The sequence below is a fragment of the Entelurus aequoreus genome, linkage group LG04, assembly GCF_033978785.1.
Source record: "Entelurus aequoreus isolate RoL-2023_Sb linkage group LG04, RoL_Eaeq_v1.1, whole genome shotgun sequence".
NCBI lineage: Eukaryota > Metazoa > Chordata > Actinopteri > Syngnathiformes > Syngnathidae > Entelurus > Entelurus aequoreus.
The window spans coordinates 55373484-55401116 of record NC_084734.1 but is presented as its reverse complement, the minus strand read 5'-3'; the positions used below and the strand labels follow the sequence as shown (position 1 = coordinate 55401116).

Genomic DNA, 27633 nt, shown 5'->3' with positions numbered 1-27633 from the left:
CTAGTTTTGTCATCCCCTTCCAGAAAGCAACATCCCACCACTAAAAAAAAAGAATGAAATAGCAGCAGGACTGACTCTGTTATTTTAAAAAGAGTGTAATCAGTTGGGGTGTGGGGAAAAATCGATTTGAATTCGAATTGCGATTCTCACATTGCGCGATTCAGAATCGATTCTCATTTTTAAAAAATCGATTTTTTTAATTTGATTTATTTATTTTTAAAATATTTTTATTTTATTTTATTTTTTTTATTAATCAATCCAACAAAACAATACACAGCAATACCATAACAATACAATCCAATTCCAAAACCAAACCCGACCCAGCAACACTCAGAACTGCAATAAACAGAGCAATTGAAGATAAAGATAAAATAAGTCATATTTTTGGTTCATTTAATAGTTAAAACAAATTTAAATTATTGCAATCAGTTGATAAAACATTGTCCTTTACAATTATAAAAGATTTTTACCAAAAATCTACTACTCTGCTTGCATGTCAGCAGACTGGGGTAGATCCTGCTGAAATCCTATGTATTGAATGAATAGAGAATTGTTTTGAATCGGGAAAAAAAAAAGTTTTTGAATCGAGAATCGTGTTGAATTGAAAAAAAAAATCGATTTTGAATCAAATCGTGACCCCCAAGGATTGATATTGAATCAAATTGTGGGACACCCAAAGATTCACAGCCCTAATAATCAGTGTGAGTAACGGTTACACTACAATACAAAGGTAACACCTAATTATACTAATTTATCAACATGGATAAAATTACATTAGATATGATGTGCAATTATGTCTTACAGTAGAATGATCGTACAAAGAGCAGTGAGGCAGGTGAAGTAATGAAAGGTAGACTGAGTAAGCTCAGGTGAGGTGAATGACTGAAATATATATGGCCTGTTATAACTTTTTTTAACAAACAATGTCATTTTTATTTTTATTTTTTTGCTGCAGCTGTTACATATACTGTAATATTGTACATGGTAATTGGGATTTGTTATATATTGTATATGTTATATAAAAATATAATATAATATAATAATATGATATATCAGTATATATTATATACTGTATATATAATATGTAAATATTACATATATGTTATATTTTATATTGTTACTATGGTACATGTTTAGTCCATACCTTAGGTTTTCGCCCTCTTTTTGTGCCCTTGTGTGCATTATCCTTTCTACTCGTATGCTTTCCATCCTCTGTAACTGAGCTACTGTGTGGAACAATTTCCCCTGTGGATCAATAAAGTTTGTCTAGGTCTAAGTCTAATTCTTTAAGATGAGAATAACTAATAAAGTCTGGGAAGAGAAGGGAGTGCAGATAGAGCTTCAGGGAGTAAGGAAACATTTCAAAATCATATTATTGATTATAGTAAGAAAGGAGAACAGCTGATGACTGATGTCAAGTTGTTTTTTAAGGATACATTCAATCTAATATTATAATTATTTATTCAGTTCTACAGAACTACAGAGATTGGGTTATGTTTTAAGTCAAATACTGATACAGTACATTACTATATTTAATGTCTAAATACGTTAATGCCATGCAGGAACATCACATACTTGAGGCATGGAGGAAACTGACAGGTAAAAAAGAACAACATCCATCCATCCATCCATTTTCTACCGCTTGTCCCTTTTGGGGTCGCGGGGGGCGCTGGAGCCTATCTCAGCTACAATCGGGCGGAAGGCGGGGTACACCCTGGACAAGTCGCCACCTCATCGCAGAAAAGAATAACATAACAGTGGCTATTTTACAAGAGTTCAAAAACAATTGGTAAATGGTGTTGCTTGCTTGTAGTAAGTGCAGTTCAGTGGCATTGTGTGACATTGTGACTTTTGCCACAGCCACAATTCTCGGACACTCAAGTTCTGCCAAGTTGTCCAGTGCTTTGGCAAATTAACAAGCAGACAACAGGCACTGTCTGGCACAAATTATGAATGCGTATGTGTGTGTGTTTGTCCACACGCACGTCCCCATTAATGTTGAACCCGTTCCTCCACCCCTGCAGTTAATACATGTGATCTGTGTCGGCTGATCTCACTCATGCATGGTCGGTAGAGATGCGCGGATAGGCAATTATTTCATCCGCAACCGCATCACAAAAGTCGTCATCCACCCGCCATCCACCCGAACTAACATTTTATCAAAACCACAACCGCCCGCCACCCACCCGTTGTTATATATCTAATATAGACGATGCAAGACAGAAACTGAGACTGAGCAGTTAGCATTCCAAAACCCACAATGCATCTCTGCCATGACCCGCCCCCGCCAAATTCTTATTGGTTGGCGTGTGTGTGACGATGGCTGCTCGATCGCTGTTTTCTGCTGCATATTTCACTACGTCCAGCTTGTAATCTGCAGTATATGATTTCCTTTTTGGTGCCATTTTAGTTCAGTCTTTCTCAGTTTTTATAAGTTACCGCCAACGTTGATGTGTTCCATTTTAATAGCTACGGCAGTAGCGTATAGCAGTTAGCATTCCAAAACCCACAATGCATCTCTGCCATGACCCGCCCCCGCCGAATTCTTATTGGTTGGCGTGCGTGTGACGATGGCTGCCATTTGCTTCGTCGCTGACGCGAATGAGATAGATAATATTATTTGATATTTTACAATAATGTGTTAATAATTTCACACATAAGTCGCTCCGGAGTATACGTCGCACCCATGGCCAAACCATGAAAAAAACTGCGATTTATAGTCCGAAAAATACAGTATGTATTTTTTTTTTCTGAATTGGTTCAACCGCCACCCGCCCGAATCTATTTAAAATAAAAAAATTTCGTCATGCACCCGCCCGACCCGCGGATTATCCGCGGAGTCCACGGAGTCCGCGGAGTCCGCGGTTGTGTCCGCAAACCGCGCATCTCTAATGGTCGGTGTCACAATTGGCAACATAAAACTTGAATCTGTGCTATTCCAATGGTTTCTGAAGCAAGAAAGTCTGTGCTTCCTAGTGATCATTACAGTAATCATAGGGACTTTCATGTGGTAATCTGAAATTCATTGCTCAATTCTGTTTTGTTTGTCACCTGTTCACTCTCTCTCTCGTCCACAGTGTGGGGTATAGCTGGCGCGAGGCAGCAGCACACACCTGAGGACAATTCAGTAGCAGCCTATTTAACCTGGCTGCTGACAACATGTGAGTGCCGGAACTTTGTCTTCTGCTTGCAACAGACGTCCATGTTGTTGGTCTTGCCAAAGAACTCCCTAGTTCGTCTTGTGCCCATCTTCTCAGGTTTGCCTGTATTTTTCCTAGCCTTGTCTAGCGCTTTTATTTTGTACTTTGTTTTTCTGTTTACTTCTTTCATTAAGTATTTTTCCTAGCCTTGTCTAGCGCTTTTAGTTTTGTGCATTTTGTTTCTCTAAGTAGTTTTTTACATGGTGTGTTTTTTGTGTTTACCACCATCGCCTTTGTTTTGCTACTTTGTGTTTTCTCCTAAATAAAAGGAAGAACTATTGTCCACACACAATACGTCTCTACATCCTTGGGATCCACCTCACCAATTCCTAACATTTCAGCCCCAAGAAGACAAGCCTTGGTGAGTAGAGACGGATACCGAAACTCTCAGTGTCTTGTTTCTGTGCTTAAAACAATATATTGACACGTTAGTGCAGCGATCCAGACATAGACATTGTTACTCCCTGAGGGTCAAGCATATTCAAGACAGACACAGTGTCATGACGAGAACTATCTGTCATGATCCTGGGTCCGGATCATGTTTGTTTTGTGTTTTCTGTTAGTTTTGGACTCCTTTGGTTATTGCCTGTGCACCTGTGATTTTGTTTCATCACCATGGTTACTTATGATTTTCACCTGCCTCTCTTGTTTGGGACACACCTGTGTCTAATCATCAGAGACTATTTAAGCCTGCTTCTCCCGGTCACTCATTGTAGCTTCGTTGTTTGCTGTATGCAACAGTCACGTTATTCCTGTTCTTGATTCCTGATTCTTGATTCCGGTGCTAAGTAAGTTTTTGTTCTGGCTTCTCGTGCGAACGGCACACTTTCCTTTTGTTTTTGTCTGTTTGTATCCATTTACTATTTATGTTAAATAAACCAAATCTTACCTGCACGCTGTCGTCCGGAGTAGTCCGTGTAGCATCGGAGGAACGATCCTGCAGCAAGCTGCAACCCCAACCGTGACATAACGAAGCTACCAGACAGTTCCTTCGCCATGGACTCCACGGAGGTGAAGAAAGGCACGAGGAGGTTGTTAAAGGTGAGGGAGGACATCGCTACACTCCAGTACCGGACGCGTCAGCGAGGACGGAAGTCGCTTCGCTACCGGGACGCGCCGCTCCCTCAGACTCCTCCTCCGGCACACAGCATGCCTCAAGCAGCCCACTCTTCCCCTCAGTTGTTTGGTAATCCCGTGTCCAGTTTTGCTAAACAATTTTTAGATTGGGCTGCAAGCCAAATTAACTCTGACAACTCCAATGACAATGACGTCACTAAACCGGCGCGCGGAGATGACATCACTCCACCGGCGTCTTCAAGGGAAGTCGTCTGTTCGCTGTTGCGAAAAAGGCTAAGTATCGCTCTATCTGTGTGCTTTTAATTGTTCTACAGCTTTCTTTATCACTTCTCAAACATATTTAGTGGTACTATTTAACTTGCAAATCACCCGATCTCTGTCCCACCACCCTTTCCTCAGCTAGCTAGCTGCTAAGCTAGCGCGGAGAAAGGCAGCACCGGTCAGAAGGTAAGTAGGAAGCTACTCCCGCAGACCGCGACCACTTCCCTGAGGACAGCAGGAACTTCACTCGGTGACAGAAAACACTGTGAGTAATGGCTTCCTGCGCGTCTTGCACCATACTCACGGAGAGGTTGGCTCTGCTAGAGGGCCGTGTCCGCCAGTTAGAGCAGAGTAATGTCGTAACTTTAGATGTTGCGGACACATCTGCTAGCGTTAGCTGTAGCGAGCTAACTAGCCCAGCTTGTAGCAGTCCTAAGCGGCCTACAAGCTACGGTGTACCGGTTGAGACGCATAATAGATTTAGCTCTTTAGCTAGTCCTACACCCCAGTCTACCGGGCACCACACCTTAGTCATAGGGGACTCCATCACCCGAAACATAAAGCTTAGCAAACCAGCCACAATAAAGTGTATCCCCGGGGCCAGAGCACCTGACATTGAAGCTAATCTTAGGGAGCTAACTCGCAACAGGCCTAGTAAACACGTACGACAGGCTAATCGCACCACTAATTATGCGAATATAGTTGTACACGTTGGCTCCAATGACACTAGAATGAGACAGTCAGAGATTACAAAGAGAAACATAGCCAGGACTTGTGATCTCGCCAGAAAGATGTTCAGGCATCGAGTAATTGTCTCTGGCCCCCTGCCTGCGAGAGGCAATGATGTGAGATATAGCAGATTAGTCTCGCTTAACAAGTGGCTGTCTATCTTCCGTAGGCAACAGGGACTAACGTTTATTGATAACTGGCCCTCTTTCTGGGGCAAACCAGGCTTGCTGTTGAGAGACGTTCTTCACCCTGACCAGGAAGGCGCCATCATCCTGTCGAGAAACATAGACTACTATTTAAGTCTCACTTGACTGACTACACTAGAGCAAGCCCGGTCACAGGCAATTACAATGTCTGTTAGTCCGGGTAAGGAGTCAGTTAAGCTAGAACTAGCCAGCGCCAGGCTGGATAATCCATGTACGCAAAGCAATTCTCTTAGAATAATACACAATTCACATAATGTTTTTTCTGTTGTGTCTGTGTCAGAGGTGGACATGCATTCTACTGAGGTGGCAAATTATGATATGTCCAGTCTATTGCAGCACCAAGCAAACAATCGGAAAATTCCCGTCATATCAATTCCTAGATAGGGTCGAAACTATTTAAAGTGCACTACGCATAATAAACGCAACATTGTTAATATTGCTACTACGGATAATCTTAACAAAAACTCGTCAAAACAGCCCAATACCTATAATATGGGCTTTTTAAACATAAGATCATTGTCTCCCAAGGCGTTATTAGTTAATGAGGTCATTAGAGACAACAATCTTAACGTCATTGGTCTTAGCGAAACCTGGCTCAAACCAGACGAATTTTTTGCGCTCAATGAGGCATCTCCTCCTAACTATACAAATGTGCATGTTGCCCGTCCTCTTAAAAGGGGAGGGGGTGTCGCACTAAAATACAATGAAAATTTCAACCTTACCCCTAACCTAAATAATAAATATAAATCGTTTGAGGTGCTTACTATGAGGTCTGTCACACCGCTACCTCTCGACCTGGCTGTTATCTACCGCCCCCCTGGGCCCTATTCGGACTTTATCAGTGAATTATCAGAGTTCGTTGCTGATCTAGTGACGCACGCCGACAATATAATCATAATTGGGGACTTTAATATCCATATGAATACCCCATCGGACCCTCAGTGCGTGGCGCTCCAAACCATAATTGATAGCTGTGGTCTTACACAAATAATACATGAACCCACGCATCGCAACGGTAATACAATAGATCTAGTGCTTGTCAGGGGTGTCACCACCTCCAAAGTTATGATACTTCCATATACTAAAGTAATGTCCGATCATTAACTTATAAAATTTGAAGTTTTGACTCATTGTCAACAAGCTAATAATAATAATAACTGCTATAGCGGCCGCAACATTAATGCTGCCACAACGATGACTCTTGCTGACCTACTGCCTTCGGTAATGGCACCATTCCCAAATTATGTCGGCTCTATTGATAACCTCACTAACAACTTTGACGATGCCTTGCGCGAAATTATTGATAGTATAGCACCGCTAAAGCAAAAAAGGGCCCCTAAAAGGCGCACCCCATGGTTTACAGAAGAAATTAGAGCTCATAAATTATCATGTAGAAAACTGGAACGCAAATGGCGCGCGACTAAACTTGAGGTTTTCCATCAAGCATGGAGTGATAGTTTAATAACTTATAAACGCATGCTTACCTTAGCTAAAGCTAAATACTACTCAAATCTCATCCGCCTCAACAAAAACGATCCTAAATTTCTGTTTAGTACAGTAGCATCGCTAACCCAACAAGGGACGGCAGATGATTTTATGAATTTCTTTAATAAGAAAATTGAACTCATTAGAAAGGAGATTAAAGACAACGCATCCCAGCTACAACTGGGTTCTATTAACACAAATACGACTGTATATACGACGGACACTGCCCTCCAAAATAGTCTCTCTATTTTTGATGAAATAACATTAGAGGAATTATTACAGCGTGTAAGTGGGATAAAACAAACAACATGTTTACTTGACCCACTTCCTGGGAAACTTATCAATGAACTGTTTGTATTATTAGGTCCATCAGTGTTAAATATTATAAACGTATCACTTTCCTCCGGCACTGTTCCCCTAGCATTCAAAAAAGTGGTTATTCATCCTCTGCTCAAAAGACCTAACCTCGATCCTGACCTCATGGTAAACTACCGACCGGTCTCCCACCTTCTGTTTATTTCCAAAATTCTCGAAAAAATTGTTGCACAGCAGCTAAATGAACACTTAGTGGCTAACAATCTCTGTGAACCTTTTCAATCCGGTTTCAGGGCAAATCACTCTACGGAGACAGCCCTCACAAAAATGACTAATGATCTATTGCTAACGATGGATTCTGATGCGTCATCTATGTTGCTGCTTCTTGATCTTAGCGCCGCTTTCGATACAGTCGATCATAATATTTTATTAGAGCGTATCAAAACACGTATTGGTATGTCAGACTTAGCCTTGTCTTGGTTTAACTCTTATCTTACTGACAGGATGCAGTGCGTCTCCCATAACAATGTGACCTCGGACTATGTCAAGGTAACGTGCGAAGTTCCCCAGGATTCGGTTCTTGGCCCTGCACTCTTTAGTATTTACATGCTGCCGCTGGGTGACATCATACGCAAGTACGGTGTTAGCTTTCACTGTTATGCTGATGACACTCAACTCTACATGCCCCTAAAGCTGACCAACACGCCGGATTGTAGTCAGCTGGAGGTGTGTCTTAATGAAATTAAACAATGGATGTCCGCTAACTTTTTGCAACTCAACGCTAAGAAAACGGAAATGCTGATTATCGGTCCTGCTGGACACCGACATCTATTTAATAATACCACCTTAACATTTGACAACCAAACAATTACACAAGGCGACTCGGTAAAGAATCTGGGTATTATCTTCGACCCAACTCTCTCGTTTGAGTCACACATTAAGAGTGTTACTAAAACGGCATCTCCGTAATATCGCTAAAATTTGTTCCATCTTGTCCACTAGCGACGCTGAGATCATTGTTCATGAAGGAATAATGATCAAGAATTTTTTTTTTTTGCCTTCTGTCTCCCTTGGTCAGCCATCTCCTAAAGACTTTATGCCAAAAATAAAGCATAATCAGAACAGTTTTTTGAACACTAGGTCTAGTAAATCCCAGTCACCTGATTTTTGGACTCCGCCCCTAAGGACTCAAGCCCCACCCACGTCAGTGACCTTTTTCTCTCATCCTCTCAAACAACCTCAGGTGGGGGGTGGGAGAAGACTTTCTGGACAATTTAAAGGGGAAGAGTCTACCCCCCTCCTGACCTCCCGCCACCCACCCTCAAAGACTGTTCCGGAGCGCGTCTGGTATCCGCCCCTTGAGGAGGGGGGGGGGGGCTGGGGCCGAGAGCTGTGCTGGTGGGGCTGCTCAGCTGCGCCCAGCCAGGCAGCAACCTCCATCCCGGCCGCCACCACCAGTCTTTCGGCCTGCCAAGCCGCAACCTCCGGCCCGTCCTCCACCACCAGTCCGTCGGCATGCTAAGCCGCTACCCCCAGCTAGACCACCTCCGCCATGCTCATGGCTAACCTCTGGCCGGGTGGGCCTGCAGACGCCACCATTTTTTTCCGGTGGGCCTGCAGACGCCACCATCTTTTCCGGTGGGCCTGCGGACGCCACCATCTTTTCCGGTGGGCCTGCAGACGCCACCATCTTTTCCGGTGGGCTTGCAGACGCCACCATCTTTTCCGGTGGGCTTGCAGACGCCACCATCTCCAGTACCTGTTCCTGCACCCCGGCAGGCACCTGTTCTTGCACCCCGGCAGGCACCGGTACCTGCACCTCGGCTGGCACCGGTACCTGCACCTCGCCAGACGCCTGTACCAGCTCCACGCCAGACGCCTGTACCTGCTCCACGCCAGACGCCTGTACCTGCTCCTCGCCAGACGCCTGTACCTGCTCCTGGCCAGACGCCTGTACCTGCTCCTCGCCAGACGCCTGTACCTGCTCCTCGCCAGGCACCAGTACCTGCACCACGCCAGGCACCTGTACTGATGTCCAAGCCTGCCATGAAGGCGCCGACGCGCCCACCTCCCCGTCGACCACGGATGTGGCCGCTCCCTGGTCGTCCGCCTCGCCAAGTGCGCCCACCTCCCCGTCGGCCACGAATGTGGCCATTCCCTGCTCGCCCGCCTCGCCTGCTGCAGCGGCGTTCCACTCGCCGCCGCCACTTCACTTTGCCTCGGTGGATTCGGGGACACTTGGACTGGCGACCCACCTCCAAGTCCTCCCTCCGCCCGCCCGTGACTTTTGACCCTGCTTGTTTTTTTTTTGGTTTTTTTATATGGACATCTGGTATCTGTCCTTGAGGAGGGGGTTCTGTCATGATCCTGGGTCCGGATCATGTTTGTTTTGTGTTTTCTGTTAGTTTTGGACTCCTTTGGTTATTGCCTGTGCACCTGTGAGTTTGTTTCATCACCATGGTTACTTATGATTTTCACCTGCCTCTCTTGTTTGGGACACACCTGTGTCTAATCATCAGAGACTCTATTTAAGCCTGCTTCTCCTGGTCACTCATTGTAGCTTCGTTGTTTGCTGTATACAACAGTCACGTTATTCCTGTTCTTGATTCCTGATGCTTGATTCCGGTGCTAAGTAAGTTTTTGTTTTAGCTTCTCGTGCGGACGGCACGCTTTCCTTTTGTTTTTGTCTGTTTGTATCCATTTACTATTTATGTTAAATAAACCAAATCTTACCTGCACGCTGTCGTCCGGAGTAGTCCGTGTAGCATTGGAGGAACGATCCTGCAGCAAGCTGCAACCCCAACCGTGACACTATCTTGCAGCTGGCTGCATGGATGGTTTTCCCGGAATGCAATCGGACCAGACCAGTCATGGCTTGAAGGTATATACATGAATTAATTTAACACTATAACAAGAAACAAACAAAAGGGCACAATCAAAAGGCGCACACAAGGCGGAGAACAAACTTGGCTATGAAAATAACAAACTAGCACAAAGGCAAAAACTATGGACATGAAAAACTACACTTACTGTGACGTGAGAAAACAAACACTTACGTGGCATGGCATGAAGCATAAACTAGGGAATAAACAGGGCAGGATAATGACAGAGATAATGTCGCCAGACAGACTAACTGAAAAGGACAGGCATAAATACTAGTGACATGATTGATGACAGGTGTGAGTCTGAATGTGAAAACAGGTGCAACTAAACAGTCGTCATGGTGACAAAACAAGGGAGTGAAAAATCAGGAACTAAGTGTCCAAAAACCAAACAGCACATGGCCAAACAAAAACATGGTCAACAGACATGACACACAGAAAACAAAAATGAAGTCAACATATTTTATTTTCAAAATTGACTATGCATTTGTTTAGTCTATTTTGTTGGTTCATTGTATTTATTGTTTACTAACAAAACACACAAACAACCTCCCCTCTCCCAAAGTTACAAAATAAAAGACCTGATAAGCTAGCTCAAAAGAACAGAAAACGCTGTGATGATCAAGCCAGCTAAATACGGGGCCGTCAACCCCACACCACACTGCTTCCCCATGCAATCAAAATGAAACCAGAGAGAGCACAGAGGGAGAGAGCAGCGCTGATGCCACATATTTATAGACTTCGGAATGGGTAGAGCCAAGCTTCCTCCTGTAAAAAGGACAAAAACACACAGAGTTACAAAAGCCTTACACAACAGCCCCAACCAAAGACACTGAATAGAGTAGATGCCAAGGTAAAAACAAACATCTATCCCAATTAAGGGCCTAATTAATTTTGAACGCGTGAAACAGCATATACTACCACATTATCCTTCCCTGTAGTTGTTTGGTTGGCATATTGAACTCCTGTAACCAAAGTCACTAATTCATTACTCAGCGGTGCAAAATACATCTAAATGATAAGCTTGTTTCTCTTTTTTCGATGGTGAAGTACCAGCTTTGGTGTTTGTTAAGATTAAAAAAAAAAAAAAAAAACACAGGGTGCTGCACCCTGTCTGGACCATCCTGTAAAAACATTGCACTAACACCGAATTCACACGCGTCAACAGCCATTTGAAACGGACACTGAAAACAAGGCGCCATTAGAACTGGGGTTTTCATCAATAGGGCTTGTGTTTGTTCAAAAGCTGTTTGACAGGTTTCACTCCACTTGGAAGAGATGTCGGTTAAAGTTGCATCCAACGCCAAGAAATGATTACAGCAGTCTCTATAAAAACCCACCATAGTAAAATATTGACAAAGTTGAGTTGGGGTGGTGGGAAAAGGTACTGTGAATATAGGCATTCAATTTGCATTGAAATGTCGCTGGAGCATTTTGCATGCCAAAAGCGATGACCGTGTACTGAAGGAAGTTGTTGGGTGTGACAGAAGCTGATAGTTATTTCGCACGCTCAGGCTATAAACAAATAATTATTTAGCCTAAGCACCGTTTCAGCCACACTAAATCATAGTTTAAGGTTCCCCTCCTTGGATAATTTTTTACACGCATAAGTCAACCGTGTATTTCTTGATTCTCCAGCTCTTAGCTTTGTAAGGACTCATTGATCGTTTACAAACTGAGTTCGGAGAGGAAGTGACGCCAGATAGATCGCGCCCCACACAGGAAGTGACGTCAGAAAGAATGCGCCACAGCCAGCTTCATAATAAAGCGGTTTCGTAACTCGGAGGTAACCACTGGAAATATGGAGGCCAGTCATCCAGACATGCCCGTGTTTCTCCTTCCGTCTGTACAGATGCTTGTGGAAATCACACATGAATAGCTTAAGAGAAAGCGATTGCAGCTATTTGGGATACAACACTTCTCAGACAGCAAGATAACTTTCGAATGTCCAAGCCAGCTGTTATTCTACTTACCGAAAAACGTTGTCCATTTGTCGAAGGAGAGACAACAAAAATGCGGGATCCTTTGGATGTGATAAAAAAAAAGGTAGCGTGTGCTTTCTATTACCTGGCTGTCGAGGGAAGACTACGGAAAACATCAAATGCTTTTGGACTGGCAAAGCAGACTGTATCAGTTATTGTCCGCCATGTATGTCGTGGACTCAACGTCTAGGTCCAGAGTATATAAAGTCACCAAAAATGAATGGAAAATGAAAGTGAAGGCAAAAGAGTGAGGAGTGTCCTGACCAGATATCTAGATCCCTAGATTGATTGTTGTAAAATGTTCTTTATTACATTGTTTACTTTCACGTGTCCATTAAATATATGATTAATTTATGATGGCTCATGTGTGATTCACTACAATAGGGCTCCACAGCACACTGGATTCCAGTTAATTGAAATACCACAACACTGGATATTGTTCAGATATGTTAAATTCAAGAACTTGCACAATAAGCAACACTGGAGATGACTATGACGTGCTCATTTTCCGCACATGCGTACTACGTTGCGTTGCGCCGGCGGATGGAGGGGGGCTAGGGGGTCTTAAACGACCATTGTGTGTGTGTGGATAAGAATAAGGTTAGGATAACCTTAGCCGGTTTAGTGTAGAAAGGGCCTCAGTTAACGAGCAGATTCAGTTTGGGCATTATTTGAGTGTTACCAACATGGTCCACACAATCCTCCACATGAGGCAGTTCAGTCACGCTTTGCCACCCCAATGACCTTCCTAAAGACAGTGAATAAACAGTTGTCTCCATCGGCTTTCCCTGTCAACAGGCAAGGCACTATTGCTCCTCACAGAAATGCCATGCGCCATCATGTACTCCACCTACTTTTTAAAGCTGCACCGCTTATCTAGGTTAACCTTGTAAGCGTGCAGTTTAATTGGCTTAGAATCGCCCACATTAATGCCATGGCTGAGCACATGCTGCAAAGGGCACATCAATGACCTATAAGGAAAAAAAAAAAATGTACAATGTCCCTCTGCTGAGCGTAGTCAAGGTGAGACACCAAAAGAGGTACGTTTAGTAATGCCGCCTCTGGATTGGAAAACCGACCCTGCGTTATTGCCGCAGACAAACTTTTACTCTCCAGTGGTGCTGAAGTAGACAGCTCCACTGTGTCTGCGACCAGGCTGACACCTTCAGCACCAGAGAATGGGATAGTTCCTGATACAGACATACTTGGCTTTACCGAGAACAGCAGCAGGACATGTGCCAGCATGTTTACAGTCTCTAAAGACAGGCGAGTCATTTCGACCAATAAATACTTTTAACATGTTGACATGAAAGAAGCGTGTGTCACAGCGACCATCAGCAGTAGAGATCAAATAGTCCTTGTCACCCACTTTGTTTTTAATCATGTCGCTAACACTGTAGCGTGCCTACAAGCTTGAAACAAGAATTGGAAACATAACTAAAATGTTTTCACCAGGAGTAAAGACTTCTAGCCTGTGTATCCAACCCTAATTTCATTATTTTTTGGGCGCGCTCAAGATTTTCTTTTACCAGCTTGCATGCACGACACAGCGTAGAACGAAATGCACTCACAATATCCAAAAGATGTACCTTTTTTTTTTAGCATTTAGCCACTGATATTTAAGGAAATTCAAAGGACTCCTGAACCACTTCTCAAATCGCAAAAATTAAAGGGGAAATGCACTTGTTTTGGAATTTTGCCTATTGTTCACAATCATTATGAAAGACATGACGACGGATAGATTTTTTTTTTCAAATGCTTTCTAACTTACAGCGTAGCCATTGGGAGGTCCTCTATTCCGCCCATAAAACCAACAAATATAACTATCTAAAAAGTGCCAACATTACTCTATTTGCATTTCCTGACTTGAATATTAACCAAGTATTTGTGATATTGTTATTATAAGCGCTAACACAGACACATTATTTATAGCGGCGACGTGATCACAAGCTTGTGTGCCAATGATGACATGATCGACTTATCAGCTGCTTCGTTTCCTTGCTCGTCGAACTGTATTCTTTATTTATTTAAAGTACCATTGAGTACATTGAGATTTGAGAACCCATTTAAGTTTCAATGTTAAATTTACATAGGTTTTTAGAGTGTGGTTAAGTACAAATGAAGTGTTTATAGGTGTGTGTGAAAGCTGTGCGGTGTGCTTATAAAGACTTTAAATGCATAATATCCATAATATGAATAGTGTCCCTACTTTGCGGAATTTTACTCACTGCAGAGGTCTGGAACGTACCCTCTGCAATAATTGGGGGAACACTCTACTCTTAATATTCAGTGTTTTATCAACCATATAACATATTCCACATCCCTAATTTATGGATATTTTAGGTGTATTATTCAGTAATTATCCAGTAATCAGTCAAATTCAATTCAGTTTTTTTAACTGGTAATTAAGTGGTCCAAATTTATATTCTATCCCCTAATATAAAGCATCCTCCAGATTGTATGACAAATAAAATAACAAAAAAAAATTGATAACATAAAATGCACATTGTTACTGTGACTGTTTTAGTAAGATGGCATAAAACCTCAACAGAAATAAAAGACAGTAAGCGGGAAGTCGAAAAGACACGAGTTTATTGCAAAAAGTCAAGTCCGTCTTCAAAACATGTTAAGACAACCATGGCCGTAACTACCATTGAGGACACCGAGGTCATATTCTCTGTATTTTTTTAAGTGACAAAAAAAAGATGATACAACTGATACAAAATGTATTTTGTGTAGAACATTGTGCGCGCTGTGGTTCAAGCTCATCTTGAACCACCATTTTTTGACTTCTGTATTTGTCACATCCTAGTTACGGCCCTGAAGACAACTTCTCAAACCAATCTCACTTCAAAATAAAAGCGCTAAGCTTTACATCCGGTTGAACTACTTTAACAAATGAAAAAAGTCTTACATTAGGGTCATGCTTTGTGAAATTTATTTTGTCAAGTAATCTGTGATATCTGTACCAAAATAAATGCTAATACAGCAGTTGAGGGATGTATGGAGGAATTTTTCTGGCTGGCTGAAATATTGTGTTAATTTATTAAGAATGTATTCAGGCTGAATATTACAATGTATTAATAAATAGATAAGGTTAAGATATTGTCATGCAGCAATATGAAGACCATTACCTTGTACAACATGTACAGAATATCAAAAGCAAAAAGACATGAATGAAATAAAAAAAGACGCTTGTTGCAACAACATGTTTTAACCCTTCATGAGGACTGCGATTGAATCGTCATCTAAATGGAATTATGTAAGCGTCTCGTTGGTCGACATCCCAGTGAGAGTGGAAATTGTACAGTAAGTGTTTCTTGTATCATGGCTTATTATGGTTAGTTTTTATGTTTAACACCTAGCAATGCTGCTGATACTATGGTGTTACAATGAATCCAGGTAGCAGTCGGCTTTCTAAAATGTATTGCTCATCCTCATTGTGTTCAGGCTCAAAACTATATGGTCCTGGATCATATTTCTTCCTGAAGTAATCGTTGTTGGCTCTCACAAAGTCTGCTTGATTAGCATTGTTGTTAATGGGAATGGGATCTTTGGTTCCTAGCGCGACGTGACTGGCTAGCTTATTATCTCTCAAAATGGCACGGAAATCTTCATGAGATTGATACTATTTTGATCATATCTATTTATCCACAAATGTTGGAAGACTTTTGGTGTCGTAAATCAGATATATATGATAATAGCTTCAATAGAGGCAACTTGTTTTTCCACTCTAGTGCTACTTAAAACACATTTCATTAAAGCAAAGAAATTGTCCAGTCATAGTTTTAAAACCTTAAAAAATATATGTCTATAGTTTACTTATTAATGATGAAAAATTACATTTTTCTGCGATTGATCGCAATTAAATATCTTAATCGTTTGACAGCCCTAATATATATATATATATTTGGGCTATATAAATAAATACATATATATATACATATATATATATATATATATATATATATATATATATATATATATATATATATATATATATATATATATATATATATATATATATACACTACCGTTCAAAAGTTTGGGGTCACATTGAAATGTCCTTATTTTTGAAGGAAAAGCACTGTACTTTTCAATGAAGATAACTTTAAACTAGTCTTAACTTTAAAGAAATACACTCTATACATTGCTAATGTGGTAAATGACTATTCTAGCTGCAAATGTCTGGTTTTTGGTGCAATATCTGCATAGGTGTATAGAGGCCCATTTCCAGCAACTATCACTCCAGTGTTCTAATGGTACAATGTGTTTGCTCATTGGCTCAGAAGGCTAATTGATGATTAGAAAACCCTTGTGCAATCATGTTCACACATCTGAAAACAGTTTAGCTCGTTACAGAAGCTACAAAACTGACCTTCCTTTGAGCAGATTGAGTTTCTGGAGCATCACATTTGTGGGGTCAATTAAACGCTCAAAATGGCCAGAAAAAGAGAACTTTCATCTGAAACTCAACAGTCTATTCTTGTTCTTAGAAATGAAGGCTATTCCACAAAATTGTTTGGGTGACCCCAAACTTTTGAACGGTAGTGTATGTATATATTAGGGCTGCGAATCTTTGGGTGTCCCACGATTCGATTCAATATCGACTCTTGGGGTCACGATTCGATTATAAATAGATTTTTTCTATTCAACGCGATTCTCGATTCAAAACCGATATTTTTCTGATTCAAAACAATTCTCTATTCATTCAATACATAGGATTTCAGCAGGATCTACCCCAGTCTGTTGACATGCAAGCAGAGTAGTACATTTTTGTAAAGAGCTTTTATAATTGTAAAGGACAATGTTTTATCAACTGATTGCAATAATGTAAATTTGTTTTAACTATTAAATGAACCAAAAATATGACTTATTTTATCTTTGTGAAAATATTGGACACTGTGTTTTCAAGCTTATGAGATGGGATGCAAGTGTAAGCCACTGTGACACTATTGTTCTTTTTTTTTTTTTTTTATAAATGTCTAATTATAATATCAATGAGGGATTTTTAATCACTGCTATGTTGAAATTGTTACTAATATTGATACTGTTGTTGATAAAATTCATTTTTGTTTCACTACTTTTGGATTGTTCTGTGTCGTGTTTATGTCTCCTCTCTGGGTCAGGTTTGGTTTTGGAATTGGATTGCATTGTTATGGTATTGCTTTGTATTATTTTGTTGGATTGATTAATAAAAAATAAAAAATAAAAATACATTTAAAAAAAAAAAAAGTTTGAAAAATGAGAATCGATACTGAATGAGAATCGAAATTTGAATATATATATATATATATATATATATATATATATATATATATATATATAAAATATTACAAAAAGAATAAAAATAAAAAGCAACTATGAGAATACAAATATAACAGTAAAATAAGAATGAACAAGAGAAACTAGGCAGTAGTGACCATGTTATGAAAAACTATTGCACTATTGTTTTGCATCCCCTGTCATCCTAGTAATATATATATATATATATATATATATATATATATATATATATATATATATATATATATATATATATATATATATATATATATATATTACTAGGATGACAGGGGATGCAAAACAATAACAGTGCAATAGTTTTTCATAACATGGTCACTACTGCCTAGTTTCTCTTGTTCATTCTTATTTTACTGTTATATTTGTATTCTCATAGTTGCTTTTTATTTTTATTCTTTTTGTAATATTTTTCTATTTTGCGCTTCACTTCTCTGTGAAGCGCTTTGAGTGTCTAGAAAAGCGCTATATAAATATAATCCATTATTATTATTATTATTATTTTGTTTCCATTTATACCATCATTATTTACTTTTTACTTATTAAATTTGATCTCAATTCTATACACTGCTGCTGTAATTTTAATTTTGCTGAAGGAACTCTCCTGAAGGAATCAATAAAGTTCTCTCTATCTATCCATCTATCCATCTATCTATCTATCTATCTATTTATATATCTATCTATCCATCTATCTATCTATCTATCTATCTATCTATCTATCTATCTATCTATCTATCTATCTATCTATCTATCCGGCTCCCCCTCCCTGTTAATCCTACTGGACCTTAGAGCCGCATTTGACACTGTCGACCACAACATCCTAATCAGTCGCCTTCAATCCACCATCGGTCTCAACAATACAGCACTACAGTGGTTCAAGTCCTACATCTCCGGTCGGTCAGAATATGTCTCCCTGGGAGGTTCACATTCGCGCACCCTGCCTGTCACCTGCGGTGTACCCCAGGGATATGTCCTCGGCCCCACCCTGTTCACCTTGTATCTACTACCCCTTGGCCGTATCATCAGCAGGCATGGAATTTCCTTCCATTGCTATGCTGATGATACACAGCTCTACCTGCAAACAATGCAAACCTCACCCTCATTTCCAACGCCCCTCTCCATTCTCACCACCTGCCTGGAGGAGATAAAAGCATGGATGATCATCAACTTCCTGCAGCTCAATAGCTCAAAAACAGTGGTCATGAAAATAGGCACCCCACACCAGATCAACACATGCCCCATAACCAGCATCACCTTCTCTGGACAGGACCTGCCACTCTCCCCAGTTGTGACCAACCTGGGAGTGAAAATGGACCCCCACCTGAACTTTGAAGCCCACATCAACTATCTGCGCAAAACCTCTTTCTTTCCCCTCCGCAACATCTCAAGACTCCGCCCCTCACTCACCCCAGCCGACACTGAAAGACTCGTCCATGCTTTCATCTCCTCCAGGCTTGATTACTGCAACGCACTCCTCGTCAGGGTCCCCAAAAAGAGCATCAAAAAGCTCCAGTACATTCAAAACAGCGCAGCGAGGATCCTGACGAGAGTGCGCAAGCGTGATCATATCACACCTATCCTCGAATCACTCCACTGGCTCCCTATTGCATCCCGGACCCAATTTAAGATCAACCTGCTCACTCACCAATGCATCTACGGCAACGCCCCCTCCTACCTCAAGGACCTAGTTTCCCCTCAACCCCCTACCCGCAGCCTCCGCTCCTCAAACACTAACCTCCTCAAACCCATCAGGACAAAGTTACAATCTATGGGCCGCCGGGCTTTCTGCTCGACCGCTCCCGAACTTTGGAACGCTCTCCCCGACCATCTTAGAGCACCACAGTCGGTCGACCATTTTAAGAAGGGACTAAAAACCCACCATTTTAGCACAGCTTTTATCAAATTTCTCTGCCTTCTTGTTTTTAAATGCACTGCTTGCTTATCTGTTTTTTTATCCAGTGCTTTCAGGCTCTTATTTCTACTTTATCTATGTTTCTGTTTTATCTAGTGTGTGTCATGATTCATTTCTATATTAATTTTTTATACTTTGTAGCACTTTGAGATTTTAACAAATGTAAAGTGCGTAACAAATGCAATTCATTATTATTATTAGTATTATTATTATTATCTATCTATCTATCTATCTATCTATCTATCTATCTATCTATCTATCTATCTATCTCTCTATCTATCTATCTATCTATCTATCTATCTATCTATCTATCTATCTATCTATCTATCTATCTATCTATCTATCTATCTATCTATCCATCCATCTATCTATCTATCTATCTATCTCTCTATCTATCTATCAATCAAAGTTAAAGTACCAATGATTGTCACACACACATGTATACTGTATATATATAATACAATGTTTTCACCCAATGTGGCCAGCGAGTTAAAACAATCATCCATTCCCGGTCTAATGCAAGAAGTCAGTACTCTAAAAAGGCCATTAAAAAATGTATTTGGTGTTGTGCATCATAGAGCTCAGTGGTTTGTTTACAATGATTAAAAATGATGTTGTGGATGGGAACAGCTGCATTGTCAGACATGCTCTCCATTATCATGAACACACACTATAATGTATTTCAAAATACAGCGTCCTGCTGCTGGAGATGCTCATCAGAGCATCGATGTGTTCATTACCAGCAGTAAATAAAATCTAAAACACCCTTGTTGGATATTTAGGATGTTTTTTAATGTATTGTCTAAATCAGTTTGCATCCTCTCAGACATTATAATATCCATCAGGCAGGAGGATTTTCATTTATGATGTGAGGGAGATGATAATTATTATCTTGTTTGGTGACTGTAGAATCACATATTAGTGTTATAACGTCATTAGAAAGTCAATTTAAATGATAGGGGACCTTTAATACCATCATGATGGTGTCAATGATTGTCGCATCACAGGTGGTTCATCTTTCAGCATGCTATCACATCCATTTTCCAACTTCCTGCTGTCTTTCCATCTTGTCAGGCTGCTACTCCATTTACAAATGTGCAAACAATATTTAAATGAAAGCCTGGATCTTCAAATGGCTGATTGTCCAATTGTATGCTCGTTCTACTTGAGTAGAAAAATAAAGAATTTTTGCAAGCATAAGATACCTGACCACTGCTTTTACTCTAAGTGATGGGCAAGCTACTCGGAAAATTTAGTAAATTAAGCCACAAGTTACTCTCAATTAAATGTAGCTAATCTCCAGGGGAAGCTATATATACATATATGCATATATGTATACATAATGTATATCTGCATATACTGTATATATATATATATATATATATATATATATATATATATATATATATATATATATATATATATATATATATATATATATATATATTTTGTTTCATCTGACATCACATGGACAAAGATAAGACCTTCTGGAGGAAAGCTATGTGGTCAGATAAAACAAAAATTTAGCTGTTTGGCCACAATACCCAGCAATATGTTTGGTGGAGAAAAGATGAGGCCTTTGATCCCTACTGTCAAGCATGGTGGTGGTAGTATTATGCTATGGGCCTGATTTGCTGCCAATGGAACTGGTGCTTTACAGAGAGTAAATGGGACAATGAAAAATGAGTATTACTCTTCAGGACAACATAAAATCATCAGCCCGGAGGTTGGGTCTTGGGCGCAGTTGGGTGTTCCAACAGGACAACAACCCCAATCACACATCAAAAGTTGTAAAGGAATGGCTAAATCAGGCTAGAATTAAGAATGGTCTTCCCAAAGTCCTGATTTAAACGTGTGGACAATGCTGAAGAAACAAGTCCATGTCAGAAAACCAACAAATTCAGCTGAACTGCACAAATTTTGTCAAGAGGAGTGGTCAAAAATTCAAGCAGAAGCTTGCCAAAAGCGCCTTTTTGGCAGTGAAACTTGCCAAGGAAAATGTAACCAATTATTAACATTGCTGTATGTATACTTTTGACCCAACAGATTTGGTCACTTTTTCAGTAGACCCATAATACATTCATAAAAGAACCAAACTTCATGAAGGTTTTTTGTGACCAACGAGTATGTTCTCCAATCACTTTATCACAAAAAAAAATAAGAGTTGTAGAAATTATTGGAAACTCAAGACAGCCATGACATTATGTTCTTTACAAGTGAATGTAAACTTCTTACCACGACTGTATCAGTGACGGGCAGTCAGGGGAGGCAGGTGGGGCGGGGCCTCTCGTGCCATCATGGAAAGAAAAAAAATGTAAAAAGAAAAAAAAAAAATTAAATTGTTATATGTATCCAGTGATTATACTATAAAGTTATTTTCCATTTAACTTCACCAGTTTTAGATTATTTTTATTCAAAATCGCTGAATTTTCACATTTGCCGTTCAAATACTGAGAAGAGACTTGCGGTGATCAGCAGCCAGTTGAGCCTCACCATGGATTGCGCAATGACTCGGCTAACTGCTGGCCTGCTGTGCAGTGAGACCGTATTGCTATATGAATTATATTATATGTTTCTATAGTTTAGTTATCTGAGGTATATAATGTACAGTGTATTTTGTCAACAACTGTATGTGTGTAACGTATTTCTTGTGCTGAGCAATCATAAAACGGCTGCGAAGACGCACTGGCTGAGGCTCGCAGTAATCCCGCCTCATGGTGGTAGAGGGCGCTAGTGATCCCAGAGATCATTTCTGCGACTACTCGGCTGCAGAATAAGTGACAACAAGCAGCAACAGTTAGCGATTGTTTATTTTTTTCTCTCGCCTGGACTTTTAACATGGAGGATTACATATCTAAAATAAAACAGTTTTCTAAACTGGGCTTTCAATCGAAGCAGAAGGTAATAATTAAAGGAAGATCTCCATCGAGACAGAGAGACTTTTAAAACTGAAGAAAGATAAGGAAGTCTTCTATAAACAAATTATCGATGCTTTTGTTCAAAAGGAGCGGCGCATGGGCTTCATTTATAAGTAAAGGTAAGACCACAATAAAGTTTTTTTTTATTAAATGTGCTTTTTTGTTTGCTACAGTTTGTATGTGTAAAGTTAAAAGTTAAGTTAAAGTACCAATGATTGTCACACACACTAGGTGTGGTGAAATTTGTCGTCTGCATTTGTCCCATCACCTTGATCACCCCCTGGGAGGTGAGGGGAGCAGTGGGCAGCAGCGGTGCGGTGCCCGGGAATCATTTTTGGTGATTTAAACCCCAATTCCAACCCTTGATGCTGAGTGCCAAGCAGGGAAGAATGCTGGTATGAGCTTTTAAACATAACCCGTTAACTGCTGCCAATCAAATGGTGAATAAGATACTCTTTAGGGTTCATATGCTTGTAAATCTGACTGTGATGAAGTCAGTGCCTCACCAGCCATGAACCTCACCACACGTCACTGGACTGTATATATATATCGGTGCTTAAAAGTATATTCATACATATATATAAATATGTATTATATGTATGTATGTACTGATTGAAACAACAACACTCAGTCCGTGTCCATGCACTAAATTAGTCCGATTTCTCAAATACAAACGTAGTTCGGCTCTAAATAACCTTCCTACAACCCATGGAAACAACTTAATCTGAACGCGTTCAGTTTTTTAAAAGTCGGACTAGCACACCTGAATTATCAAAATGATCCCCTGCTGGCCCCACCATGGACTGGACTCTCACACTATTAACTAGATCCACTATTAACTAGATGAGTTTTTTCTTGCCCTGATGTGGGATCTGAGCCGAGGATGTCGTTGTGGCTTGTGCAGCCCTTTGAGATACTTGTGATTAAGGGCTACTTATGGATTGGTTGATTGATTGAATTATGCGATTGGAAACAAGTGGGTGTGTGCGGCCAGAGAGGACCTTTGTATTGCTCTGGGCCAGTCTCAACGTGTGGGATATAACAGATATAGCAGATATCATTCAATAAAAACATAGCAACAATTGTAATGAAGAGAAGACTGTTTTATTTGCTTCACAAATTAAAAGAACAGAACATTTTGAAGTGCATCCTTGGTAGAACAAAAGAAGGTAGCTCAGAAAATGTAAAATGCCAGCTTAATGCGGACTGCTGAACAAAATACGAATGAAATGAAGCAGGTATATTAAAGGTGAATAATAAAGTGTACCCAATCCTATTCACGCTGCATTTGTGCAAGCCAACTGACTAGCTTTCCAAGATAGTCAAGAACCAAGGCAACCTTCCTCTGGATATCAGTCGGGGCACGAATGGTCTTTTCCTTCAGATTTAAAACTCACCCAAAACTCCACAGAGCCTTTTCAATGAATTTTGAGACAATCAAAATCTTTGTTACCATGATTTTCATCCAGAAATTCCTTTGAAAAAACACTTCCGCCGCCTTTCTTTGCATCCCGACCTGCATCTGCCCGATACACTCTTGGTAGTAGTGTGATGTTCGTAGAGCAATCCAAGATAATTTCTCTATGCTGTCTGCTATTTAACATCAGCATAGCCATTAGAGAGGTAATATTTGTAATATGTGCCAATATTACAGCGGACATCAGTTAAAAACAAGTTGTAAAGATCCGCAGATTGCTAGTGTGATTACAATATGTCAACTGGAAAGGCAATTCAGTTATCCGCGCTATATTGAAATAAGCGCCCCCCCAGTGTACGGGAGTATGCCCAATATTCACATTTGAGAGAGTGCATGGACACTTGGACTTCACACATAGGTGTGAAAATACAAAAAACTAACTATTTAAGAAATCAGACTAATTTAGTGCATGGAAATTTAGTGACTAATCCCACGCTGTCTGCAGGGCAAGATGGAATATCAAAAAGCCTGATTGGCAACCTGGAACAGCTGTGCTCAGATTGCCAATCAGGGACAGGTGAGGGAGACATCGCTTAGGGCAGTTAATTAGTCAGTTGATAGTTTTATGAAGTTTATTTTATCACTTTTAACACTTATGAATTTGTTTTCAATGTTTTAAGATCAAAGGATGTTTGTTGGTATTGTAAAAAAAACAATTACTTAAAACATCACAACCACAACATTTTCAAAAAGCTGCCACAAATTTGGACATTTTAGGTTGCGAAAATCACCAAAAAAAGCCTGCGGAATCCTGAAGGGGAATGACATATTATAGTCTAGTATTGTTATCGCTTATAGTAAGATTCTCCACTGATTCCTTGTTTTTCTGTCACTGCTCTCCACTTTTTTGACAATAAATGTTTTTTTTTAAAGCTTTTGGTTTGTTTGTTGTCAGTTTCTTATTTTTAGCTTATTCTCACCATCTTTTGTGAGTGCCTGAGTTGTGTATTTTTCCCCTAGAACTGTATTTAGGCCACGTATGCCTCGGTCCTATAGAGAGTGTTACATTAATATCACATCTTAAGGAATGCAGCTACAAAGGAAGTGCATAAAAAAGAAAAATAATAACCTGACCGCACTCAGTCACCGAGTTAAAAAGCTTTTGACTTTGCAACGAGGGATTGCGATGGAAATTGTTCTCTAATCTCTGGCACAAAAGTAAGCATAATGTGGTTCCTGCTGTCATCAGTATGCAAAGCTCATTTACAAATCAATCCAGACGATGTGAAAAGCATGCGAGTGCTTAAATATTGCACTGTGACATTAAAGAAGTTTTCAGTAATTTAAATATGTTACATTTCATATATAAATACCATGCTTGTTTATTGTCCTCCATGTCTATTTACATTTGTGCACTACCTTCAGTTGCCGTTTCCTCTTTCTGTGACTGATGTCTTCATACATCTTTATTTGTAAAACGTGCACACACACGCACACACACGCACACACATGCACACACACACACACACACACACACACACACACACACACACACACACACACACACACACACACACACACACACAAAATGATATACATTCAGACCAAAGCCAGCATAACTGATGAAATCCTCTCTTTTCAACGCCAAGCCAGCACCACAGAAGAGCAGATGAGTGTAAATCCATGCCTATAGATTATCCATTGTCTTCGCACTAAAAGCGATTGCCTCAACTCTCTCTTTATGTTTCTTTCATATGGATTCCGGCAGTCAAATCGTATTATGCAGTGACATTCCAGTGGCTGACTGGTGAGCATGCGAGCATGCACTTGAGAATCCTGTGAGTTCAGCATCTTGAACACACACTAAACAATCTTTTCTCACCATGGAGTTATTCTCAAATCAGTTCCTCATGATTCATCTGGCTTTTAATGCATGATTTTATGGCCGTTTTTTTCCATATAAATTACAATGCGAGTTGCTGTTTTCTAGGTGTTTTTGCGATACAATAACATCACAAAGGTACAATGAAAAGTTGCAATGTTCCCTCTGTAATTGTTATAGTGAAAGAATAAATCAATGAATGCTATCGAACAAAAACTATGAGAAATAATCATCTAAGCTAACACAACTAAAAAAGTTTAGCAAAATAAGCTTTATTTATCCACAACAATTTGCAACTGCTTTCTAAATAAAAATCTTTTAAATGAATAAAATTGTATTTCATATGCTGGCATTTAAAAATACAGTTGGACCTCGGAATACAAGTGTACCAGTTTAGTAGTTGTTTGGGACACAAGCTTTCTCTCAGCTAATTGTTATTGCTTTTGGTCACGTTGAAAAATTTGAGTTCCCAGCCTCTCCCCCGCTAGTTGGTGTAGAGAATGTCACAGTGAACCCTGTGATAACTCGAATTGTTTTTACAACCATAGAAAGGTAGAAAGTGAGTGTGAATATACTGGAGAACATTGCTGAGAAGTAGAAGTGGAGGATATTGATTATATTAAAGAAATACATCAAAATCATGATGGAGTACATCGTTAACGTTGTTAATATCATTATTATATATTTTTTTACATCTGGAATGTCCCATTGCAATTAGGAATCTCTTTTTCAAGGTAGTCCTGCACAGTCATACACCAGTATAGGTGCCACTGGGAGCAACGTGGGTGAAATGTCTTACCCAACACACAACGGTCGTAATCAGGATGGCGGAAGCCGGAATTGAACGTGGAACTTTCAAGTTGCTGGCACGGCCATTTGAGCTACGCCAATCCAAACTTGGTAAAGCAGTTGGAGCAGAGCACTGCTGGTCTGTACCATGCTAAAGCAGAATGAGTCGATAACACCAGCCAGGTATGATACAATCATATCTAAAAGGCGGTCATTTATCCATGAATATATGTGGAAGTTACAGATGGTGTGTTTGACGGTCCACTCTCCAAAGTAAATACTGTACATTACGTCATAAAATTACGATATGTATATATACAGTATATATACATATATATATATATATGCATATATATATATATATATATATATATATATATATATATATATATATATATATATATATATATATATATATATATATATATATATATATATATATATATATATATATATATATATATATATATATATATATATATATATATATATATATATAGTCAAGGTTTATGTGGTTTATCCGTTATACAGTATTCAATACCGGGGTAGAGCAGTATATACGTTAAGTCATGAAAAAACACAGAGGCTATATCATCCCTACAAGCCTGTCTCGCAGGTTTCCCTGAAGTGTCTGTGGCTGTTACATGTATATATAGGGTACATTATATGGGGGTGTGGCCATTGTTGCACAATAGTGCCTTGCTTCTGTGTCGTCATGATGAGACCAGTTTGTTGCGTTTGTTTAAAGTGGACATGCTGGGGTGGCATATAATTTTAAAAAATTATTTCGGGCACAGGTTACATCTTTTAGCTGCGCTGTTGTATGGTGAGCTAGATGCGACAATTCACCATGTAATGGCGTGATCAATTGTATTGTCTTTAAGAGTCCATATGTATTTACTCAGCTCTGTAGAGTTCTTGAGTTGGGGCCTACGAAATGATGCTGTGTGATTGTTATAACGGGTTTTAGAGGTGTTTTCTGTGAGTCCAAAGCTTGTCTCTGTGTTTGAGTTGTCCTTGCGGGTGACGCTGGCTTGGTAAACAACTGATGTTTTTAAGCAGTTTCCGTTGAGTGGGCAGGTAATCCTTTGTCTGCAATTGCAGCTGTCATATATATATATATATATATATATATATATATATATACATATATATGTGTGTGTGTATACACAATATTTCTTGTCTGAAAGTTAGTTTTTTGTTTACACAACAACTTCACAACCGTATGATTGTAAGATACATCCTCAGATGCACTGGGACACATCCTCAGTGATGTG

General features: G+C 39.9%; 1 protein-coding gene across 1 annotated transcript in view; it reads right to left on the bottom strand.

Moving 5' to 3' along the window:
* Positions 1-27633, bottom strand: part of LOC133647916 (uncharacterized) — an 81373-nt gene that overhangs the window by 50762 nt on the left and 2978 nt on the right. The window lies entirely within an intron of this gene.